We start from the raw sequence: 20,920 nt of genomic DNA on the forward strand, positions 1-20,920 counted from the left end.
AAGGATCGTGAAACATAAGAGGCGATGACAATGAAAATAATGATCATATTTATATCTACCGGAATAGAACCGGAAAAGATCATAAGACCTGGTACTTACAGTTGTAGGTAGCTGTTAACAAGAATATTTCGCATAAGCATCCGATTAGGTCAAAATTATATTTCTCTCAAGTGCAATAATATTAAAAACAATTAAATATTTCAAGCAAAGGTTGATTGCTTTGTTTGTTCGTACAAGGTGAGCAAGAGATACTTAAACCGGTAAAATATTACCCGAATCATCAATCTGAGAATAGTATTACCATTATGATGCAGAAGTAGTGATGAGTATAATTACCTCATTCCCCTATTCATAAGATAAGTGCTACTTCAAAGAGATTCCCTTCACTCGTATTCAACTTCGTACTTTATTGTACGCGGTGATATGTTTTGAGGCGCCGAACCACTCAATACAATTAATGCCCGATCAGTTCTATAACCCATTCAATCAGACCATAATATAATACGAGCCGTACTTTAGCGCTAAGTTTCAAATTTATTTCTATTATTTTTTTAAATTTTATTCTTATTTGAATTTTTACGCTTATTTTATTATTATTTACGTTTATTTTTATTTTTATTATTATTATTTTCTTTTGTGCAGAGTAGCACATTGTCCATAATATTTTTTAAATGTGAATCCCAATTGAAAATAGATATAAACACTATTTACCGTACTATCTGTGCTGATGAATAAGCCTTTTGACATTGCTAGTATTAGAGAGCAAGTTAAAAATAGAAAGCGGAAAACGCAAATGTGATGGCAGAATGATGTATATCACAACAGAGACACTACTTGGACATGAGAAGCACAAAAAACGTAATCGATGATAATTGAAGAGGTTATTATTACTTATTTAAGAATAATGAGCTATAAATTCAAACAGCTATTATAGGTCTGCTTTGAAAGGCAACTTGATTGCAAGAAACTAAAACAACAACATTCAAGCATTAAAGACCCATTCAGTGATCTCAGCGCAAGTGTAAAAAACTTAGAATTGTTTAAAGATTGCTTAAAAGTGAAGGATAAGTCATTCAAATTGTCATTTGGTATTTTTAAAATGACAAATTTGGCAAAACACGAAGAAACTGCCCCCATTCAAATACATGTAGCTAATTTAGATACTGTCAGTATGTAAATTACAGATTCGTGTAAAATGTGTTATTTTGTCTTAAACACACGGCTTTCGGCTGAACCACTCGCATGCTATGTTAGCACATCTATGACAAAGAAAAAGGTGCCAAAATCTGATGATTTTTACGATCGTCCGAATGAGCAAATCACTGAATGGGCCTTTAAGGAAACAACAACAAAAATAAATACGTTGAGGTGGTAATTTCATTTATAATGTCACGGCATATCCATTGCCGAATTCCTGCAATAAATGTTAATTACTGACAGCAATAAATAACGTATTTAGTCAAATTACTCAATCCCTTAGAATTTGTTATTTTTATTTTACGAAGTTTTATTAGTGACGATACATACTGTAAATCACTACTCTTTATTAGTTAATAGTTGTAATTTATATTTATAATTATAATTTATATTTTCGATTGAACAGGGGATTACCTTGTCCAGCTACCTTCCGCTATATTTATAAATACGTATTTACAAAGAAAACTAATAGCAAAGAAGCTTAGACTATAAATTAGCACCCGATAGAGGACAGGGCCTGAAGAATGAGGGAAACTAAGGGGTAAAAAGTGAAAAAAGTATGAAATGGGTGACTGGCTGTTTCTAAGTATAACGGGCTGTCGATAGCATAATCCCACTAAGGTTACTCGTGATTTCTTGCCCTGAGAGGCCTTTATATTGTGAGTCCGCTGGCCCCGGGTATCAACAAAAACCATCATTTGGCCGACAGGCCCGAGGCCAGTGGCTGGCTCCCATACGATGACTAAAGACTCCACGTGGGACCCAATATAAGGGCAAGAAAGCCAGAATAACCTTAAGGGTGACGGGCTGTCTCTAAAAATTAATGTTAAAACCTTGAATAACCTGAATATAACGACCTTAAAATATAAATGTAACGTACTACGTATTTAGATAACAGAGTACACCGTTTACATACATATCCTGTAATACAGGATATTAATCCAGCCATCCAGTAGATATGGACGTATCCACACGGTATGTTCCTTGTAGATACGCGTGGATCGGGTGGGATCATTTAACCTGCAACCTTGTGAAGCTCAGGCCAAACTCTCTTGAAAAATCAAATTCTTTCCATGACCCAATTGGGTTGGGATATGGATTTCTTCAAACGTATCCCTTTTATGCATCCTTGGAAAAACAAACCAATTTCAGCATGTGATTAATTAGAGTTATTAGCAAGCTAATACTGTACGATGATCCTGAAGTGCCGAAACACGCGTCTGTGTGCCGTGTTTAACTTTATTCCTTTTCTTTTGAGACGAGATAGTGATTCTATGTCAATACTATAGTTCCCTTGCATGTTATAGAAGCGTGCACGCAGAAATAACACCATAAAAGCAGCTGTAAATACACAACCTTGCATTCATCCTCGTCACATAAAATCATGTTTTTGATAAACATGAGGCTGTTCGTAATGTGGTTTTATATTGACCAACATTTTTTGTCATATGAAATCTCGCGTAATATTAATTAAAACCAATATAGAATAAAACATCGCGATCAGGTGGTTTTGCAAAAGTTCAATATTTCAATTGATCATAAATGTTCTCACAAATGCACCTCTGCTCTTGTACCAAGTGTACCATACGCAAATTGACATTACCGATTTATTAATAGAAACGACAACTGCTTATTTATAAGATAAAAGTAAAGGTTGATTCAATAGATAAGACTTGTGACGGTTATGGGGTGCTATGTTCTTACTTTTGATCATAATGTTTTTATTATTGAAAATGTTAGTGGCATGTGGTTCAATCTTTTTCGCTCTATCACCAATTCAAATCAGTAATACCAATGATCCTTACTGGATTACTTACTGGATAACTATGATTCAGAAGCGTAATGCATAAAAATAGATTGGCTTGTGTAAAAAATGTTTGTGGATTAAGTATTAGTTTCAAATTTTTAAAAAGCCATATCAAAGCGGTCTATTATTAATTAAATATTGGACTATATATAATGTTTACCCAGGAAACGTCGAGCACTTTCTCGGTTATTTGCATTACTTATATCAATACAAAAGCGGAGGCAGGGCAGATTCTCCAAATTCGTGGGTGAGAGGGGGTGTTGAGGCAATACATTTTTTCGTCCATTTCCGCAAGATTATATAAGTTTCTATGATTTTGAACAGAAATCGAATTTTTGACTGACATAACTAAAAATTGACAACTTTTTGAAGTCACATCGATTACGACATCATTTTAACATCGGTCTAGTGAAGTTTGGATAACAATAGAAAGATGGGACCCATACCTATTTATTGGTACCATAGGCATAGGACGTTTTATAGCTCATTAGACGTGTTATCAAAATACATTAATTCAACGAGGTCTCAAATTTCAAAACTCTTGTACTTGATGGGTCCTTCCATAGCCGATAATTTTGAAATGAATTCTCCACTCTGTACGCTCATCGATATTAGTGGACAAGAGGGGACGCATGAGTAGTAGATTCTCACACCAACGTTAAATCCAACGCCACGAACAAATTCAAATCCTGCGCTGGAACCAATTACAGCGGCTTCTTGTCCGAAGGTTGGGCCCAAGGGTGGAAAACAACTTTCAATGATGAAATTTCACTCCTTTTATAATAATATTACTTACAATATGATTTAAAGTAACATTGTACACATGGAGAGCTCAATAATCGTTCTCATTGACAATTTCTTGTCAAATGCTTCTGGAAATATTGTCATTATAATTCACGGATTCTTCGAAACAAGTTTAAACTGTATGTATTAGGGTGGGTCAATAACCGCTTTTTTTTCTCGGAGCGACTTGGAACTCTCAGAGATGTGTTGTTCGTCCCATGTATATTATTGTGTAAATAATTCCAAACGTGAAAGCAGAAGTGTCAAATGAGACAACAATCATCATAATCGGAGAGAAAATCATGTCAACGGTAGATCTATCTGCTCTGAAGATTATATTGTAAACAACCTGTGACAAAGTCCAGGAAGATACATACATCAGCGCTGAAGTTCTTCGTCAGTCTCCTGTCCTTGTCCCGGTCAATAACTTCTTAGAATCTATCTCTTAGAAATTGCTGTCAAAACACTTCATTGAACATAATATCATTGTATCTGTATCATTAAGCAAGTCTATGAATCCTCCAACATTCACCTTTGGGTCATTATTGTAGTGGCAATACACAGGAGGAAACAAATTACCGTCATTCATGCCTGCTAATCCAACGTGAAGGGCGCAGTCATATTAACGAAGACATAGAGAGAATAACATTTTGTAAACGACGCAAATAACATGGGCAGCCAATTCAGTCGGTACCAAAGAAGAAATATCACAAGAACATTGGCGAAAAGTACCTGGAAATATATACTGTTATTCAGATTTCATTTTACAAATTAAGCGTACTGCTAGCCATCCAACGCGTATTATTTTGCACAAGGTCCAATGAACACTCTTAACGTCGCGCACGTATACGCGATGGTTAACACTGTAACCTTATATATATAAAAATGATAGTCTAGTTATTTGATCAATTTCCCTGTTATTGAAAGGATTGCTGGTTTGGGAGTCTAAAGATCAGTGGCGGTGCCAGGAAATTGTTTTCGGGGGGCATTAGGGGGGAAAAGTGAATTTCAGGAGGGGCAAAATCAACTAATTTTGCTCAAAATTACCGCAAAAAGTGGACATTTTCGTAATTTGGGTTTTTTCTGGGGGGGCGCAACAGAGGGGCAAGAGTTCTGACTGGGGGAATTTGCAGCGGCAAGCGGCATGAAAGTCTGACAGGGGCATTAGAATAGTTAAGTGTACATTGTTTTGTCCCTTGCTATTTCTGGTCATATCCGAACCCGATTTTGTTAGAACTAAATTTAAAATTATACATTATTTTTTTTCTCTTGCTATTTGTTTTGTCCTCTTCTTTCAATTTGTTTATATAGGTAAACTTTCCACTTAAATAGGGAAATTACAGATTCCTGTAAAATATCTTATTTAAGCTTTCGGCTTAGCCATTAGAATGTTATGCTATGTTACCACATCTGTGACACTAACAAAGGTGCCAAAATCGAAAGTTTTTTACGACCCTCCGGATGAGCAAATCAGTGGATGAGCAATCAGCAACTATCCAGGTTGTATTCATGCTTCCAGTGAGAGTAATACACTGCCTACCACATGTACTCGAGAAACAACTACAAAATAAATCTACTCTTTTGCATGAAATATAATAAATTAATGCCAAATAGATTGCAACTATCCAGCTCGTATTTATACTCCCAGTGAGAATAATACACTGCCTTTATCATACTCGAGAAACAGTTTATTGCCAACTACAAAATAAATCTGCTCTCTTTACAAACTTCATGTTCTAATTATACTCATTTGGAAGTTGGGGACATGACATGACATTTGACATTATGACAACCGATTATATTTCCGTGTTAATCAACAACGCACTAATCAACGTTTGTATTTAGTATCTTCAAATGAATGCATTAATCGCAGCAAAGGGACCAAGCAGCGATCAGTGGCTGACATGGTCGACAGGGAGGATTTTAAAAGATTATTGCTAATTCTATCTGCAAGTCGGGAAATAAGCATTGATAGACCAAGATAGAACAGGATATAAGGTACATTCTAGTAGGTGGGTAGTAGACAACAAATCAAATGATTAAACTCAGCATTACTCGACAAACCCCATTAATGATTTCGATTAAAACTTTGGCAAAGACTTTGCCTCATTTCAAATATATAGTTTTAGTTTTGGTTTTGGTTTTGGTCACGTGGTTTCCTATTGTCCTGCCTAACCACTTGAATCATAAGATATCGAACTCATTGTTTCTACCTTTTGTTTAAAACCGAACATTTGTGTCAGTCAGTTTCGGTTTTGGTTTCAGTTTCTTATAAGTGGTGTGGATCGTAAAATTATTTGATTTGAAGTTACCTACTCTAAGTATACAAAAGAAATGTTTAAATTTCGCAGTGCAATATTCACGAGCAGAGAAGTCGAACAAAGCAGTCTACATTTGAAAGCATTGATTTAGTTTGAAAGCATTGACTTGAGACTACGAATTAGCCTAAGTTGATTTCACTGTGAAAATATATAGACCATCGAAATATTTCCACAGACATTACAATAGCCACTTGACAGATTATGACTTCATTGTTATAAACACTATTATACGCAACTCTATTTATGTGCATGTCGCATGACGGAAGATCAATATCATAGAAAGCCACATAGAAAGCTGGTTTAAACTAACTTTTATTCAATTTATTTATTGGAGAATAGAGAGAGAGAGAGAGAGAGATAGAAGAGATCGCCAGGGAAAGAGGGTATGTGTGTGTGTGTGTGTGTGAGGGGGGAGGGGGTAAGGGTAAGGGTAAGGGAGAAAGAGAAACAGAGGGGAGAGAGCATTGGAAGTGGGAAGGGAAGGAGGGGGAGAGGGGGCTCAAGAGTGGAGTGGAATAATAGGGAAGAGTCGATATCGAGTGTGGGGAGGGGGAGGGAGGTGGTTATATATAGGTGGCGGAGGGAACATAGGTAAGAGGTATGGGTTGTGCTTTCCGGGAAATAATCTAATTCATAATCAAATCATCTGCATCATCATGCATCGTTTATATTTCAGACAAATAAACAAACCCCCCCCCCCCACCCCTCAATATATGCACATGATTTCTACATGTAGGCCTAGGTCTCGTATATATATCCATAACTTATCAAACGGAATCTCGGTGTAATTTATGGTGTCATGGAAGTGGGCCACCTACGGCAAAAGTCGCCCGCGTTGATAGATATCGATAATGAAAATGTTAGCACAATAGGCTATTATATACGTATGGTTATAGGCCATTATACTTTTGATTATATATACCCTCTTGTGTCCTCCCAGCACACAATAGTGTTATGATTGCATACCAGTTCATCTCCACATTTTAATCCCTTGATTTTTGGTTTCTGAACAATAGAGAAACCAAAACTATATATTTGAAATGAGGGTTTGTATGCTTTGATAACAAACCACTAACCGCGCAGCAGGCTGAAGTACATTGTATGCTAGCAACTTTACAACAATGATTTAACCTATTGACGTAGTAGTCATGTCATCATTCTTATCAACCGCTACTTACCGTCGTTTTTTTATCTTTTCAGTTTCTGTTTCCGTATCCGTATCCGTTTTTGTAAGTCATTGTTATTCTGAAGTGGTAGTCTCCCAGGTGTGACCAATCTTTTATTCTAGCCTTTTGTTAGTTACTGAAAATTTGAAGCTTGTGAATTTCAGTTTTCGTTTTGGTAAGTTATATTGATTTTTGACATAAAACCTTGAGATGTGCGGTTGGGTGCTAATCTAGACAAAAGAAGAGTCTAAATTTTACGGTCCTAAATTCGCGGTAAATTGTACGGCTTCAATTGACTTGTGACTATTTTTACGAACCACTTACGCCTAGACGTAAGTGGTTCGTAAAAATAGTATTGCATTGAAATATATACTAACCATGTTGCCAAGTTATAGGCAAAAATCTTTCATATTAGCGAAGAAACGAGCGTCTAAAATAGTCAAATATCTCCCAATGAGGCGCGTACAAGTGGTGATTTGGTAATCATGTTTTATATTGAAAAGCAATACAAACGAATTGCATTGGAGCAAAGATAATTTATTCTATTCATTCGTACCAATGGCAAGCTAATCTGATAATTGGTTGGGCCTATATGTAAGGCTCGGGTTTATTTTAAATGTTTATTTTTGCAGAGCTTATTTTCAGTCATGGATCATACTGATAAATTTCGCGAGGGGGAGGGAGGGAGGAGATACTTGAGACTGAACAAGTGAGAGTGGGAGGGGGTGAGGAAGAAAGAGAGTAGAGGGACAGACGGAAAGACTAGAAAGAGAAGAACTCGAGAGGAGAGATTAGGGACCGGGGAGGAGTGGGGCGCCTGATCATGGGGGGGGCAGGAGGAAGCAAAATAGGGATATAGACATTGATACGAGGGAAGGGCGACACTGTGGCCCTGCACAAGTGCATTGGGTGCGACCTCATCAGCGGACCTTTTGTGATTTAAGGGCTTATTTTCAACGTTTTTACAGAAAAAAATGGGACTTTGTCATTCGGATTGGCATGCATTTTGTCAAATTAATGTAGATCAAAGACGAGAGGGCGCTAGACCATTAAAAACACCGGTGATCCATAATTTTGTCTCTCCCGCTTTTATTGACACAGGCAATCACCTCTGGCAAATCTGCTGATTGGTACTTGTTAACAATGAAGTCAAATGTAATACAGTAAACTTACTGAATCCCTTGCGTTTTCGTATCTGAACAATAGACTTACGGAAACTGAAAAGATAAAAAGACCCTTAGCTAATCTGTAGTGGTGCTGTAAGGGTGTAGTGTGTGCAATAAATAAAGGGTGTGGGTGTGGGGTGTTTTTGTGTAATGTGTGTTTGCCTAATTGTTTGTGTGTCGGGGTGCGCGCTCACATGTGTCGGGTGTTTGGGTGTCTTGTCACCTAAACATATGATTAGATACTCGTATGTTATTTTCTTCTCACTAGTATTTCAAAGTGAAATGAATTAGATAATGAAATTCAAAAGATTCCTGTTTGATTGTAGATTGCTTCTCTATTCTTAATACCTTGACCATGTTGACCGGACTTGCATTTCCTCAATCACCCCTTTCTACCAGATTATACTTTGGTCAAAATCGATGGAGGGAGTTGACCCTACACATTAGTCAAAGTCCAAAATCACCTGCAAAGGAAATTATAAACAAACATTCCTGCTTTCGTTCCCGTCTATTTTGGCATCTTGATTCGGACAATTGAAAATAGAAGCTGTCATTCTATTGTCAGTTGCAAATGAAAAGGTATGCTTTCCTGACCTTTAATTCATTGTGTCTTTATAAAGTGCAGTGAACAAACACTGTTGACTTCAGTATTAAGATGTAAGCTAGACGCTGGGCATTGACATTGTTATAAAAGAAAAAGATGGTGAAGAAAAAACAAGTAAAATGATCTCTTTGATGATAGTCGGTGGGAAGGATTTACAGCAGCGCAGTAATTCACGGTTGCGTAGACTGGGTCTGGGATGGGCTTGGAAAGGATTTCAAGCTCATCCTAGAGAGTTTGGCAAAGATTCTAAATAAATGTCATACAGAAGCAACATCGCGTTGGTCCTGATGGGAAATATTAAACAACTGACAAATGACGTCACAGACAAATATTTGGGTAGATTCCAGGCGGTTGGCAAGGTTATTTTCAGCGAATGCTAAGTAGTGCAATCATACTCCATAATGGAGCGAACGCAGGTCAGGTAGAGAGAGCGACGGATACTGAAGGAGGCTGATTAACTGCTTTTATCATTACGGGTTGGCGGTTAGATAGCTGTTAACCTCCTGTTTGAAACTAGCACGTTTCACAATGGAATGCCGTTGTTACGAGTCGTACTTGACTCAAGGCCAAAATCACCTTTTTCCCGAACTCACACGAATGCACAACACAAATACACTGTTTGTTTAAGCTAACAAAATCTAAGTCTTTAATTGAAAACAGAGTATGATTGGTACATATAATAACAATATCGCATATACAATAAAATCACACAATGACAGTTTTACTATATCAGTACTTAACCAGCTGTCTTCTTGTTGGTGATCCTAGAGTTCTTGCAATGTTCTGGACGACTGATGTAATATATCCTTATTCACTTGTCCTGCGAAAATCAGCGAAGTCCATAGTACACTTGCATTTATAAATCCTTGCGTATAAAATCCTCATACGAAAATGATGATGCTTCCTCCAATCTCCTTTGCGCTGCTATCTCCACAAATATATCTCCTTGCGATGCTTTCTCCACAAATATATCTCCTTGCGCTGCTTTCTCCAAAAATGGTGTTTCTTTCACCAATCACTCTTTGTCCAGGGAACAGGTTTCTTTAACACAGCTCCGCTGTTTTTTGACAGATGCGTGGCCTTCACAAACCCAGCAAACTCCAGCAATTTGACAGAAGAACTTTTAATCCTTTGATGAGGAAGAGCACTTTTGTGTGTGCTCGCTGTCTTCTTCGTTGCTGTATTAAAATTAGCTCAATTATTGGCTATATAAACTGGTTAAAATGTACTTCTTTTTTTTTTTTTTTTTACCATCACACACATGTGGAGTTTCTCACTCTCATGGCATTCTGTAAAGTCCCAACAAAAGCCTCCAGCATTTTATATCAGTACTCATGCAAAAAACCCATCATCTATTAATAAACCATTACTTCAATCACATTTTCACAACATTGCTGCAATCTTGGGATTTCCCAAGATTAATTATACACATTCACCTTTCACATTACATCACTTCCTGGGTTTTTTTTTCTGACTATGGTGCAATATACTGAACTGGGGATTTCCAAGTTCCAAACATAGATCTGACTTTGTTTACAATAATTTGGGGAATTCCAAAATACAAGGGGTTTCCCATCTCATGAAATACTTTCAGCTTGTAAACAAAGTTAAATAATTAAATTAAATCAAATTACTCAGGGCACATCACACCGTTAATGACTAGCAAGATTAAATCTTGAAATTTGATCTGCAAGATCTAACGGAGCGGTGAAGACGAAGATCAGTCTGGAGCTGGTATCCAGGCGGTGTCTTCTTAGGATCGGGTCTATATGGTGGTATCGAATTCTAGTCAACTAGGTTTTGCAAATTGTTCCACAATGTAAAATAGTATAAGTTTTGCACATAAATATTTTCTTAAACGTTGTCGAAACTCCCAGGTGTGTAAACAGGAAGTGGTTGTAGTTTACGTTGACTCAGGAGTATGAGCATATTTTGTCACAACTTTAAAATAGGGAAGGCAACTTTGAAATAGCATAAATAAATGCATACATAAAAATATTATTTATTTCAAAAAGAAATAAAAACATAAGAAACAGATTCATTGTTTCGCGTTAAAAATTGATATCGTGATTAATAGTGACCGAACTTATGGCCCAACTTGTTCTTTGTACTTTTATATAATCAGAAATAACTTAATCGTAAGAACCCAACTATAATTCCTCTGATAGCTGAGACATTACTTATTGAATACAGGAAATATTATATTATTATTCCATTTCCGCCTTTTTATTCTTTTTAGTTTGAAATACGTGTGATTGTAAAATTGTTTTGTTACGCTATTTTCTTCCTTAATAACAAGGAAAAAACAAGATTGCAAAAACTTTGCCAGTGCGTCAAATCAAGGCCACTTTCAGTTCCACAAGATACATATTTGAATTCCGAGTAACACTAACTAAAGATCAATCAATTAATTTAAATCAGCAGGAAATCAACATCTGCTTCGGCAATCTTAACACCCGTAACGGTAACCGATGATGTCTGAAAATAGAATGGCATAAACTATATCTCTGCAAAAGATCAAGTGGTTTGTTCTTGTACGTGCGAAATCGATCCAGCAATCCCTCGACAGATTTCAAAGTTGACAAGGGGGCTTTTTCCCTGAAAACAACTACACAGCAGCTGTGAAAATAACAAGACAAATCGCAATGGGCTGATTGACGCGTCATAGTCCCAAATAAAATACATATTATTTGATCCTTTTGCAGAAGCTTCTAAACATGTATTGCTAGATGTCGTATGATATATAAATCTGTCAATTTCTGTATGACATATGACAGAATGTTTTATTTGTTCCTCGGTGTCCCACCATCTTAATGTAAAATAAACAAAGAATATCCCACAAATGTAAACAAAACGCGCGTCAAAGTGGCGACGTGTAAGCTGTTTAGTCTTGTCTAATTGTAACACTATGGGTTGGTAAACTGTACTTTCTTTTATTTAGGTAAAACAAGTGTGATATGTACATGTATTTTAATATTTAGGCTAGGTAAGCACTTATGATCAATAAAGCCTATAAAAGTCTTTCTTGTTGCTGGCAAGAAGAATTATTTCGCACAAAGTATTCAATAAGGTCACAAAGCTTTATTTCTGCAAGAGACAATAATATTTTTACAGCAATATAGGGGCCTACTAATGTTATATTTTTAAGTGTTTAAAAAGGTGTTTATTGCAATCTTCTAATATTATAATATAACGTCAATAGACTTCAGTGATATCAAAATAAGTTGAAACATTCTCCAAATGTCACTATGACGTCATAATGTGGGCGTGCCCTCGCAATATTGGGAAAAAAGTGCAAAAAGTTTAGGCAAAATTAATTTTCGACAAAAAATTCCATGAACATTCGATTTTCACCGGATGAGCTGGTAGGCTACATCCTCACTGGTCACTTTTTATGGTCGGATCGATCTGAGCTTAACTAGTAAGTCCTTTTAGCGTAAACACGCGCCTTTTTCGTGCCAGATGAAAAACCGGTGGGTGGCACAAAATCTCTTCCATTTCGTTGGACGGACTAGGGTTAAGACCATTTGCCTGTATTGACGAAGAAGCCTGTTTAACAGCATTTAATGTTGTAGTTGTAATTGGTGTAAGTCCAAATGCAAAGCGAAAAAATGATGGTAAAAGTGATGACGAAATGGCGTATAACATCGTACTACATGGGCGCGAACCTGAGAAGCACAAGAAAAACGAAATCAATGACAATTGCAGAGGTTTTGGATTAAGTATTGCATAGCGTGATTGCGTAACAATCGTAACCTGTCAGTGTGGAGCTGTCTGCGGTAAATAAAAAAAAACAATTAGAGTATTAATTAGCCTCAGATAACGGACAGGGCCTGAAGGATGAGTGAAATTATGGGATACAATTTTTTTAAAGTGACGGGGTGTCGATAACTTAAGGTCGCGCCTTGCTTCCCGCACTATGGGAGTTTCCGGCCTCAGCCCTGCCGGAATTGCGGCCTTGGATGTTTTTGGTGATACTGGGTCCCCAGTCCGAAGGGCTTAAAAACATCAAGGCCACAACGCCGGCAGAGCTAAGACCGGAAACTCCCATAGTGGTGACTTGTAACTAATGGAGTTCCAATATATAATAGCCCCGCAAGGCAAGAAAGCAAAGCTTAACCTTAATGTAACCAACAGTCAATATAGTCATCATAAACTGCTCTTTAGAGTCATATGTAAACTGACTATACTAAGTATACGGCAGTTTAGTTAGGAGACTTGGCAGTCTTAATACATTCTGATGTAATGGAGCGCTTACACATTTCTTTATTATTGACAGTCACCTGTCAGGTAAAGCATTAATATGCTGTCAGGTCAGTACCAATATAATGGCCGAAACCCTTTGTCCGAAACAAAGTTACCAAAGCAAATCGGCATCAAAGGAGCAATGCAACATCTATTCTATTGCCTCTCTATGTTTATTACAGGCTCCTTGATGTGTTCAATCATAGATTAATACCATTTGGTAACCACTACTACTACTGTTACACCATTTCTTCTCAAGCGAATTAACATTTGCATGGTGTAATCGTTAAGTAAACAACGAAATCATTATGCAAATGTTAAGGGTACGATAGAAAGAGCCACCTATAGCGCTATAGGACCAAACTATATATTATGCCTCAATAATGTGGTGGTTCAGGGCACAACTTAGTCAGACAGTCGCGGCCCTGATTTGGTAAAATGATCTAACTTGAAAATCGCTGTTTTGAGAAAAAGAGCTTTTAAGTTTGAACACTTGATGTTTTTCTTTTTGTATAAAATAAATTATTAAACACATCTAATATCTTAGAAAATATAAAAATCTTATTATTTGCATACGTTTGGCTAATTTGGTTGAGTAATTTTGAAATAACAACCATTTTTAGGGAGTTAGATTCTTTTGCACTGTTTTACCTTGTAACAAAAATAAACAAAGCGAGACTCATTTATTTGGTAAAATGATCTATCTATCTATATTTATTATCATTAATTGATCTTGGCTAATGCGGTAAAATGATCTAACTTTGAGATAGGTCATTTTACCATATTAAATACACGGAAAGTGACAAAAAAAGTGCCAAGATAGGTTCTGCTATCTTTAAAACGAAGCATGGTGGTGATTTGCGGATGTCACCAATGGAAAGAGCACCCTCATATTACCCAAAATATGGATTTATCTCAAAATGTCCAAATTTCAAGTTAGATCGTTTTACCAAATCAGGGCCGAGTGGCGAATGCGTTTGTAATTGACAAGCATCAAGTTGTTAATAATACCACAAAATTATTTGCTTTTTAAAAGCTTCATATGAGTTTTGGTGAATATGAATTCTCATTCGGATAGTGCACTCAACATTAGCTGCACATAAACCTCGTCACACAAAATCGTGTTTTGATCAACATCAGGTTGCATTTTATCATAGACTGTGATTTTATATTGACCAACAACACCACCTTTGTCATAAGAAATCTCGCGTGAAATTGAATACATGAATCCAAAACCCACCCAAGTCCATGGGAAGTGATTTTGAGAAAAAAACCTGTGTATCATTTTAATTCCTTCTGTTAGATTTACCTGGTCAATATGGTAAGTTGTACGTGCAAATGGGTGGGTTAAACTGTATTAGGTATGACGATTAGCATTTCAGGGACTTCGTGGGGTTCATTTTAAATTCTGGACTTGGGTGGTTTTTTGAATCATATACAAAGATGATAATGTTGGAATGATATTACCACTAGTAAGATAATACAAAATAAAGCACACAGTTATGTATAATGTTGATAAGCATTCTGCCATGTAATATAAACCACACACTTTCCTTGATTTAACCCATTTTTTTCCAAAAGTCACTCTCCAGCAATGAAGATGTTACAAGTGGACGTTTATACATACTGGATTTCAATCAATGTGTTACAAGACTCAAATCATGGACTTCGGTTGATTCTTTCATACATGCTATTTTTTATTTTCTCAATAGACACAGAGGATGAATTTGAGTTTTTCTTTCATACATATGACAGGCCTATGTATAGCAACACTTTCCCATGCTTAAAGCAATATTATAACATTTTCAAACAAAATAGATTAGCATTTCTTTGCCATAAAATGTTAGCTTTTACTGTCAGATATATCCCTTTTCTTTTTGAGCCGAACAACTACGGCAAAGCAAAGAAAATTGAATTTACTACCAGCGCACATGTCGCCAATACGTACCACTCCTTCGGTCATGTTGTGGTACGACCCTTTGTTGTGTATATCACCGTCCCGCACGCCGTGACGTACTCTGTGTTATGAACATCGTGTATGCGTTCGACTAATAATTCCATCGTAATAATAAAGGGCTGAATCAGCCTTTAATTCAAAATCACGGATTTTGACAAAACTACAGCACTTAGAGTCTTGATTTTTGCAGGGTATATTGGTTTAATAAAGTACAATTTAATCGTGTAAAAAAAAGGAATTTTAAAAATTCAGTGAGGGCGTCTTCCTCAGCAAATGTTATAATATGGCTTTAACTCAATTTGGCCAAAGTATGGACTTGGGTGGCTTTTGTATTCATATATTCAATTGTTTACTTGATCGTACATATTCGCAGAAATACGCCTCTGCTTTTGTACAAGAGCGAAATTGTCATTACCGGTTTACTAATATTTGTAATACTTACACATGTTCCAACTTAAATCTATGAGCAAACTGTCAAATTCGCCCTATTTGTAGTAAAACGGAATGATTTTCTGTTGGTCCGACATCATAATTTTTCAGATTATGATAATATGTCGGAACATCGTAATCGTAGTCTCTCATGAAGTTAGTTTGGTTACGCCCTCCACACGTGGAGGGATCGTAACCAAACTGGCTGTGTAGGAGACTAACTCTGAGGCCGTACTCGCCGTCCTAATCCAAAAAGTGCGAGATATTTCGAGTGATAGAGGTGAAGTTTATGATGTTGTTTCTTTGCAAATTTCCAATGTTTTTCGCGTCCAAATGTATTGGGAACTTTCATAATGATTGCATATTAACTATTTTATCATTTTGGAAGAAAAAAAGAAAACTCAAAAATTTTAAAAAGATCGTACATTAAGGCTTACACTTTATTGTACGTTGATATTGGATATTTGAATTATGGAGTACTTTATGGGGAAATACATGTAAAACTTACTTAAATAAAATTGTAAAAATTCAAAAATGGGCTATAAGAACGATGGCAAACGGTGATTATAGAGACCACACAGCGCCATTGTTTGCTAATTATAGCATATTAAAAGTTGAAGATATGTACACACTGGAATTAGGTACATTCATGTACAGGCACTCTATAAATGAGCTGCCCTGTTCATTTGATAATTATTTTACCAAACGTTCTGACATACATAACTACAAGACACGATATGTAAATGACCTAAATCTAACCAAAAATAAGAAAGTCTTTTCTGATCATGCCATGCGCACAGGAGATTCCATTCTTTGGGATTCTTTAGATAAAATATGAAAGCTTCAAAATTTGTTAAACATTTCCGCAATCAATTCAAAACAAAACTTATCTCTAAATATAATCAATCTTTTCCGTGAACACTCCCCCTTCCCTTGTCTTTTGGTTATGTTAAGTGATGTTGATTTATTTTGTTAATGTCATTTGATTTTAGAGAAATGCTAACTTTCAGACCTTTTTGGTCTTCCATCCTTTTCCTCCATATGTACTGAGTTTGTATATATTATTCTTTATGTAATGTCTTTGATTTTTATGGAAATAAAATATGAATGAATGAAAAATGAATGAGTTGATAGTTGGAAGTAGTTGTTTGTGTTTCATCATATTCAAAAGAATATCGTGTCAAATGGTTTTTTTTATCTTTTCCTATTGCAAACTCTCATAATTCGATATTTTCTAGCAGTATATATTATTCATAAAGAACCACCTGCTTTCTTTCCTGAATCATCATTATGAAACACAAAATTGGCATTTGCTGAGTAAGGGCGGACAATTTTGACAAGTGTACAAGGGTAATGACATGAACAATTCCTTCATTGAAACGCGTGAGCTTCATGAGCTTCTTTGAAACGCGTTAAATTCAACGCCACGAACAAATTCAAGCCATGCGCTTCAAGTGTCATACAACATTAATTCATACGAATCGAATAAAGAACTCGTGAATATGCTTTGATGGGTTTGCTCATTTTGCCACGTACACAGATCACATTTAGGCTTGAATCCTGAGAAGACCTTTTTGTGTTACGATCACGTTTTTACTTTATTGTGAAATACTTTGCTTTGTACAATACTAAGATTTCTGGAACCGATTACGGTGGCTTCTTGACCAAAGGTTAGGCCCAAGGGTGGAAAACTACTTTCAAAGATGAAATCTTCCTCCAATTTGTCACAGGTTTTATAATCATCACGGAATACGTTCAATGTGATAAGAAAATCATACAAAGGTAAATTGTGCGCATTGTGCGCTTAAACCGTACTTATTCACGGCCACGAGTCACCCTTTGTGATAATCCCTCTGCAAAATGTGCATATTTTAATTTCAGGTTTTTTAGAAATTTTAGATTAAAGATTTAATCGTATGACTTTATTATAGTGTGACTCCACAGATGGTAAATGCATGTATATGAAGCATTTGGGGAGTTTTGCTTTTAACAATTAAAAATGACATTTTAACCCGGTCATGAATGTTAAGGGGTGGGGTATGAACGTTTGGACAGTATTTATTGTTGGACATTAGAGCACATCAGACATATCGAATTGCATTCTGAATTATGAAAAATATCCTTCTGATATCAAATAATTTTGATTTTTTTGAAATTCGCAATGTAATACACATTTAATGGCAAATGATTAAAAATTGATATTTTTTATATTTAACCGTACACGAAGTCTAAGACTTATACTTAAAGTGTATGTATGTGGGATGAAAAGCCGACGATCAATTGAAAATTTTGACCTTTCGTATTGAAGATATGGATTTTTTTTCCCAAAACACCAAAATTAATTAGGTCTTTTTGGGAAAAAAATCCATATCTTCAATATGAAAGGTCAAAATTTTCAATTGATCGTCGGCTTTTCCTCCCAGCTACATACACTTTAAGAATATGTCATTAGATTTATAAAATTTACTTCGAGGACTGTAATATCAAAAATGTGAAAAATATCAAATTTTAATAATTTGTCATAAAATTTGTCATATATCGTGAATTTCAAAATTGTAAATTATTTGATATCAGAAAGACATTCTTCGTATTCAGAATGCAATTCGATATGTCTGATGTGCTCTCATGTCCCACAAAAATACTGTCGAAACGCTCAAAACGCTCATTCCAGATCCCTTAAGTAATCAATAAAATCCTGACAGTCTGGCAATCAATTAGACTAGAGCCATATTTTCCATGCATTACCTTAAGCGTAACTTTGTAAGTTACTGGCTAATTATGCCCCCATTCACAAAGGTAATACAGGTATACTACTGGCTTGAACAGGTGCGTAAGAAACAAATAACACCAACGCATCAGTAGTTGGGGTGTCTCGAAACTACCAACTTGCTCATTTCGTGGTAGTAGGACACATGTCCATTTTAATATTAATGTCAAGTGATGGAGTCTGATGGTATGGAGTTGTTGAGTAATCCCTTTTGATTAAATTTTGACAGACATTTGGCCTTGGTGTATTATAATTATATTGGTCTGAATTATTTTAAGATTTTAGATATTAGCCAATCCCATTCTACAATCACAGATGATTACAATGTAATTCATTCGAGTGAATGTTCATACGTGTTGGTTATTTAAACAGCAAAGTAAGTTTAAACTTCCTTTGCAATGTAATTCATGAAGTCGAACAGATCATCATCATCATCAACAGCAACAACAACAACAACGACAACAACAACAACACCAACAACTAATAAGAATATTGCCAAGCAAGAGTTACCCAAAGAGTTGAATGATATTGAGGTCTTTGTCATTGGTCATTGTAAAGATGAACGGAGCGGGGTTTTGCCTGGGGAATGTTCTACAGGCGGCCTAATGAGAATATTGCCAAGCAAGAGTTACCCAAAGAGTTGAATGATATTGAGGTCTTTGTCATTGGTCATTGTAAAGATGAACGGAGCGGGTTTTTGCCTGGGGAATGTTCTACAGGGGGCCTATGGGTGTGTGTGTGTGTGTGTGTGCTCTTTTACGGGAACGATTTTGCGGGGTATTGGATAAGTACTATTATACACATGTAACATAGTTGCAATGGCAATCAAACAACATGTACCCCGTACGTAATACCCCAATCATTAGAGAGCTTGCGAAATGAAGTTACTTTAACTTTAACTTGAACGTCTAGAGGATTATAGAGGATTATGTATTCAAAACCAAGCCAGCGTGTGCTATCTCGTGGAGCTTATTATTGGTTTAAATAATAAAATCATTGATACTACAATAAGCTATTGTAATGTCACAGCCTAACAATTTAGGAAGCAAAACAGCCATGCATGGGACGCACAACTTGATTTCCAGGGGAGGCATGGGAGTTTTTGAAAAAGAAATTCCTGGGGAGACGAAACAAAAACTGTTAACCCCACTGATGAGTAAAAAATTATAATAAATTGCCCCACCCAGCTCTGTAAAGAAGTATACATTAAATTGTTTTAAATAAATCGGCAAAAAAAACACAATAGCGTTAACATGGAATTCTGTGCTCCAGAAAACAAAATAACCAGCATTTGCATTGCTTGCCCCGCTGCACTTTTTTATACATTTAGGGACGTACCTTTTTTTTTTTTTTGCCGCCATTTTTTTTTTTTATTAATTTCTTTTATTATTATTTTAATATATAACTGTATGTAGAGTTGAATGGTGGGCCCTTTATATATAGATGAAACATCATGAATTTCATTCATGTCAAATAAGCCTGACGTCACACATATATTAAACTTATCTTTATTTATTATAACTGTCCCATAAGGAACTTATATATATATTCTAAGAACTAATTAATCCTGCGGAAATACCACCTTTGTAGAATGAATACATTGTGGATTATTATTAATTGTCCATTGAGAAATAACCAGCTATTTTGCAGTTGATTTGTTATTGAAATTTACCATGGCATCTATTTAAAGCGTCCGTTATCTCTTCTACGTGTCCCTGGTGAATTGTGTTCAAAGCTTAACTGGCTTCGGTCAAATGGAACAAAGAGATCAGTTTGATCTTCGTCGTACTAACCTCGCGATAATTAATATGATAAATCTAAACAGTACAAAACGTGTTACCATAATAAAGGCATTTTTAAAAAAGTATTCAAGTTCCTAAAGATATTCTTTTGATTGAAAACAACTTGTGACAGAAACTATGCTTTTCATGTTTATATAACTATTGTGATCATTCTGCAATGACTTGTGTGTAATTTCTAACCCATTGTTGTTATCGCACTTTTATGTTGCTTTTTTTTATTTATTGTTTCATGGGTTTTTTTCGGTTTTTTGTTTGATTGTTTTGTTTTGTTAATTTGTTTGTTGGCTAATTCTTGGAATAATGTTACATCAATTCGCCTACATACTCCTTACGAAACACTATAAAATCTTGTCTTTATCAGACATGACATCATTGTATCTGTATCATTAAGCAAGTCTATGAATCTTACAACATTCACCTTTGGGTCATTATTGTAGTGTCAAGACACGGGAAGAAGCAAATACATTGATTCGTGCCAAACAAATTCAAAGTGAACGTGGTGAAGGCCGCAGTCATTTTATAACGAAGCCTTAGAGGATAAGATTTTGTAAGTTGCAAAATAACATGCACAAACAGTTCAATCTGTACGACGCCAAAGATGGATACCACATGAGCAGGTCTTTTGGGGGGAAATATATATATATATCCGATATGAAGATTTATAAAGTTTACTTCG

Source organism: Amphiura filiformis, chromosome 5 (assembly GCF_039555335.1).
Source record: "Amphiura filiformis chromosome 5, Afil_fr2py, whole genome shotgun sequence".
Taxonomy (NCBI): Eukaryota; Metazoa; Echinodermata; class Ophiuroidea; order Amphilepidida; family Amphiuridae; genus Amphiura; species Amphiura filiformis.